The sequence below is a fragment of the Haliotis rufescens genome, unplaced genomic scaffold, assembly GCF_023055435.1.
Source record: "Haliotis rufescens isolate VD_foot unplaced genomic scaffold, xgHalRufe1.0.p SCAF_4, whole genome shotgun sequence".
NCBI classification, from domain to species: Eukaryota; Metazoa; Mollusca; class Gastropoda; order Lepetellida; family Haliotidae; genus Haliotis; species Haliotis rufescens.
In genome coordinates this window covers 3,988,513-3,994,521 of record NW_025964112.1, presented here as the reverse complement: position 1 = coordinate 3,994,521, position 6,009 = coordinate 3,988,513, and positions in this window count along the sequence as shown.

Sequence of the window (6,009 nt, the reverse complement as noted above, 5' to 3'; positions counted from 1 at the left end):
ATCAAGGAAAGACAACTCTTCCAAACTTATTTTAGTCTGCTTTCCCAGCAGTCATATGGGGAAGGCTCATGCCACTGATCGGCACATGTGCCAGTAAAAAGTGCCAGTGAGCTGACCCACATCTCTGTGTTATTGTTTATATCCCCTTTCAGCACCAGCTGTGTTGTGGCGAGACTGTCCTTTATCTGATAGAACCGGGGGTCAGGAGACATAGACTTACACAGGCTTTTCCCAAAGCATTGATAACATTTGTGTGTCTTATTATAGTACTTATTCACATATATTATTCTTATTCACATGTTACATTATTTGTCTAGTGCATACTAGGTAGTATATAACACCCTGTCCACATAATATTCTTGTTTCGAAAGTAAATACCGTGAGAGGTGTTTGACCAAGAAAGTTTATACTGTGGGGGTTTATAGTTAAATTGAACTCTTTTAAAAATATTCTCCAAACGGTTAAGAGCTCCTGAATTATGTTTCCTTTAATTTCCCCACCACCAACCCCTCTAGCCACCTATATTTAGGTACATTTTAGTTCACTGTTCTGTTTCAGCATGCATGTTCCAGTGTTTTTCTATTGAATTCAATTATGCGTTTTTATTCTATTTCTCCACTCTGGGTCATCCTAAATAAGAACAGACACCCCGCCGGCTGCTCAACGCCAGTCTCCCGTCAACACGTCAAGGCCAACTGATGACAGCACTTTTGTAATCTGATACCACATCTCCAAATAAACTGCAGCGCGGCCCCGGAACAAATCCCTTCAGCGAAGGTCCACATGAACAAATCTCCCACCTCCTAACTGATAAAGACGAGGACGGCTTGATAATTAATCTGCAAGCTGTCTGTAACAGACGACACTTTCTTTACTTCCGGCTGGGAATGCATTTACATTATACAATATCATCTTCAAATAGTTCCACCTATTATATCATCAAGAGTGCCAAATGAAACAGGTAAAGTAGCCATATAGATAATTAAGATACATACCAGTGTGTTCTTGTGTTATAATGCATTTGTTTCTCATCAAATAATCTTATAAACCAACTGAGCATAACATCGATTTAAGCTACTATATATAATATGATTCATAGGATCAGTATTTTTACCTTTGTGTAGTTCTTTTGTATGCCCGTCTTTTACAAATGTTATGTAATGTTACCAATGATCAAAGTTTCATTGGAAAAAAAATAAGAAACATGGTTGCAAAATTACCCATAAAATCTAAGTTAAATACAACACATTGGTAAGGAAATATATTTCCAAGGGTAAACACAATTATCTTAGTAGTAAAGTCAAAAGAATTACAGTCACATCATATGCTTCTTCTGCATAACTCCCAACCTGTAAATCTTATGCATGTTGTTATTCATTTCGCTCTACAACCTGTCTCGGAAACTATATTTCTTCCCTTTAACACGGGGTATTCTCTATCCAAACGTCACTATGGAAATAGCCTGAAAACTTAGTGGCACATCTTGGAGCCTCGCGTTCTTCGCATGGAAATAGTTTAAAATACGTGTTTGAAATAGTATTATCTCATTCCTTAACCATTTAGGCATAACATTACTTAAAAGGAGTCGCTCTATACCCCTTCTTGGAAACTATATAGCTTCCCTCAAACACGGGAGGATATCTATACAAACGTCCCTATGGAAATAGGCTGAAAACTTAGTGTCACATCTGGGAGCGTCGCATTTGTCGCATCGAAATTACTTAAAATACGTGTTTGAAATATTATTATCTCTTTACTTAACCGTTTAGGCATAAAATAACTTTAAAATAGTCGCTCTATATCCTGTCTCGGAAACTTTATAGCTTCCCTTTAACACGAGGGGTTGTCTATACAAACGTCCGAATGGAAATAGCTTGAAAACTTAGTAGCACATCTGGGAGCCTCGCATGTTTCGCATGGTAATAGTTTAAAATACAGGTTTGAAATATTATTATCTCTTTCCTGAACCATAGAGGCATAAAATAAATTTAAAACAGTCGCTCTATATCCTGTCTCGGAAACTTTATAGCTTCCCTTTAACACGAGGGGTTGTCTATACAAACGTCCGAATGGAAATAGCCTGAAAACTTAGTGGCACATCTGGGAGCTTCGCATTTTTCGCATGGAAATAGTTTAAAATACGTGTTTGAAATATTATAATCTCTTTCCTCAACCATTTAGGGAATAAAATAAAGTAAAAAGAGTCGCTCTAAATCCTGTCTCAGAAACTATATAGCTTCCCTTTACCACAGGGGGTTGTCTATGCAAACGTGCTTATAGAAATAGCCTGAAAACTTAGTGGCACATCTGGGAGCCTCGCATTTTTCACATTGATTTTACTTAAAATGCGGGTTTGAAATATTAGTATCCCTTTACTTAACCGTTTAGACATAAAATAAAGTAAAAGTATCGCTCTATATCCTGTCTCGGAAACTTTATAGCTTCCCTTTAACACGGGGGGTTGTCTATGAAAACGTCCGAATGGAAATAGGCTAAAACTAAGTGGCACATCTGGGAGCCTCGCATTTTTCGCATGGAAATAGTTTAATATACGTGTTTGAAATATTATTATCTCTTTACTTAACCGTTAAGGCATAACATAAAGTAAAAAGAATCGCTCTATATGCTGTCTCGGAAACTATATAGCTTCCCTTTATCACAGGGGGTTGTCCATGCTAACGTTCCTATGGAAATAGCCTGAAAACTTAGTGGCACATCTGGGAGCCTCGCATTTTTCGCATGGAAATAATTTAAAATACGTGTTTGAAATAGTATTATCTCTTTCTACAGCCATTTAGGCATAACATTACTTAAAAAGAGTCCCTCTATACCCCTTCTTGGAAACTATATAGCTTCCCTAAACACGTAAGGATATCTATACAAACGTCCCTATGGAAATAGGCTAAAACTTAGTGGCACATCTGTGAGCCTCGCATTTTTCGCATCAAAATTACTTAAAATACGTGTTTGAAATATTATTATCCCTTACTTAACCGTTAAGGCATAACATAAAGTAAAAAGAGTCGCTCTATATGCTGTCTCGGAAACTATATACTAGCTTCCCTTTACCACAGGGGGTTGTCTATGCAAACGTCCCTTTGGAAATAGCCTGAAAACTTGGTGGCACATCTGGGAGCCTCGCATGTTTTGCATGAAAATAGTTTAAAATACGGGTTTTAAATAGTATTATCTGTTTCCTTAACCGTTTAGACATAAAATAAAGTAAAAAGGATCGCTCTATATCCTGTCTCGGAAACTTTATAGCTTCCCTTTATCACGGGTGGTTGTCTGTGCAAACGTCCGAATGGAAATAGCCTGAAAACTTAGTGGCACATCTGGGAGCCTCGCATATTTCGAATGGAAATAGTTTAAAATACGGGTTTGAAATATTATTATCTCTTTCCCTAACCGTTTAGACATGGAACAAAGTAAAAAGGATCGCTCTATATCCTGTCTCGGAAACTATATAGCTTCCCTTTACCACAGGGGGTCGTCTATACGAACGTCCCTATCGAAATAGCCTGAAAACTTAGTGGCACATCTGGGAGTCTCGCATTTCTCACATTGAAATAGTTTAAAATACGTGTTTGAAATATTATAATCTCTTTCCTCAACCATTTAGGTATAGAATAAAGTAAAAAGAGTAGTGCTATATCCTGTCTCGGAAACTATATAGCTTCCTTTTATCACAGGGGGTTGTCCATGCAAACGTGCTTATGGAAATAGCCTGAAAACTTAGTGGCACATCTGGGAGCCTCGCATTTTTCGCATGGATATAGTTTAAAATACGTGTTTGAAATATTATTATCTCATTCCTTTACCATTTAGGCATAACACTACTTAAAAGGACTCCCTCTATACCCCTTCTTGGAAACTATATAGCTTCCCTCAAACACGGGAGGATATATATACAAACGTCCGAATGGAAATAGCCTGAAAACTTAGTGGCACATCTGGGAGCCTCGCATGTTTCGCATGGAAATAGTTTAAAATACAGGTTTGAAATATTATTATCTCCTTCCTGAACCATTTAGGCATAAAATAAATTTAAAACAGTCGCACTATAACCCCTTTTTGAAACTATATAGCTTCCCTTTAACACGGGGGGTTGTCTATGCAAACGTCCGAATGGAAATAGCCTGAAAACTTAGTGGCACATCTGGGAGCCTCGCATATTTCGAATGGAAATAGTTTAAAATACAGGTTTGAAATATTATTATCTCTTTCCCTAACCGTTTAGACATGGAACAAAGTAAAAAGGATCGCTCTATATCCTGTCTCGGAAACTATATAGCTTCCCTTTACCACAGGGGGTCGTCTATACGAACGTCCCTATCGAAATAGCCTGAAAACTTAGTGGCACATCTGGGAGCCTCGCATGTTTCGCATGGAAATAGTTTAAAATACAGGTTTGAAATATTATTATCTCCTTCCTGAACCATTTAGGCATAAAATAACTTTAAAACAGTCGCACTATAACCCCTTTTTGAAACTATATAGCTTCCCTTTAACACGGGGGGTTGTCTATGCAAACGTCCGAATGGAAATAGCCTGAAAACTTAGTGGCACATCTGGGAGCCTCGCATATTTCGAATGGAAATAGTTTATAATACGTGTTTGAAATATTATTATCTCTTTCCCTAACCGTTTAGACATGGAACAAAGTAAAAAGGATCGCTCTATATCCTGTCTCGGAAACTATATAGCTTCCCTTTACCACAGGGGGTCGTCTATACGAACGTCCCTATCGAAATAGCCTGAAAACTTAGTGGCACATCTGGGAGTCTCGCATTTCTCACATTGAAATAGTTTAAAATACGTGTTTGAAAAAATATTTTCTTTTTCCTTAAACATTCATGCATAAACTAACGTAAAAAGAGTCGCTCTATAGCACCTGTTGAAAACTATATAGCTTCCCTCTGGTGGGGGTTAGGGGTGAGGGGTAGGGGGTTTGCAGTGATTCTGCTATATCTTTTACTCGATCTTATCTTCATATCTTCTTATACAATCTCTGCGTTTCACATCTGGAATTGGTTGGTGTCTCGGGGTGTGTTACTGCAGAGACCATATAATCTATTATATGGTCTCTGGTTACTGGTATTAAGTTGTTGGTCATCACCCTTTCTTGGTGAGTGTACCTCATAACTAAAACAGCCACAAACCGTAACAATGACGACATGCTATGTCTTAGACGAACGTATTATCTCTGAAATTAACATATTTTACAGATACAATCAGTTGTTAAATATTAGTTATGAAATATATTAATAATAAATACTCACTTCATTTTCAGAGACTAAACAAATCTGTAGAGCTATAATTGCCTGGAAATTCACAACACACGTAAAGATTGCTATCACCCCTCACTGACAGGCCACTGAAAGTGTGTCTGACAGGAATATTTACTGACGCTACTGCCTCTCCCCAAAAACACACGCTCTCACTGTCAGTCGTGGGCAGTTGAGAGAGCTTAAGTGTCTAATGTCCAGAAATCTCTCGAAAAATCCGACAACGATTTCAAAGTTATTTAATATTTCTGCAAAATCTAAAGATTCTGTTTGCACTATACTTGTAATGGGATGTTCTCAGTGGTAGCGAGAACTTGTATCCGATTTTATGAGATTGAGGTAATCTAGGCATGTGATTAATCCTGTTTTGTTTATTTAAAGCAGTAATTGTTTATTGTTGAGCAAGTTTATCTCTGCAGCCGTTGAAATTTGCAGCTACTCGCCGATTCGTCTCGCATCAAAACGCGAGGCTGTGTACTCGCGGGCAACACCAACACAACAACAACAAACGTATATTTCGCTTCAAGGTCATAGCTATGACATATTGAAGGTACAAATGGAGATTTAGGGTGACACGAGGCAGGAGACTATACGTTTAACTGCAACACACTCATACATTTAATTAAGCATCTTGAGGATTTCTTTTACAAACTGTGCTAGTTTTCTTTGTTCAGGTAAACTTTCAGTATTGAGTAACATATCAAGTAGTATCGAACTAGGT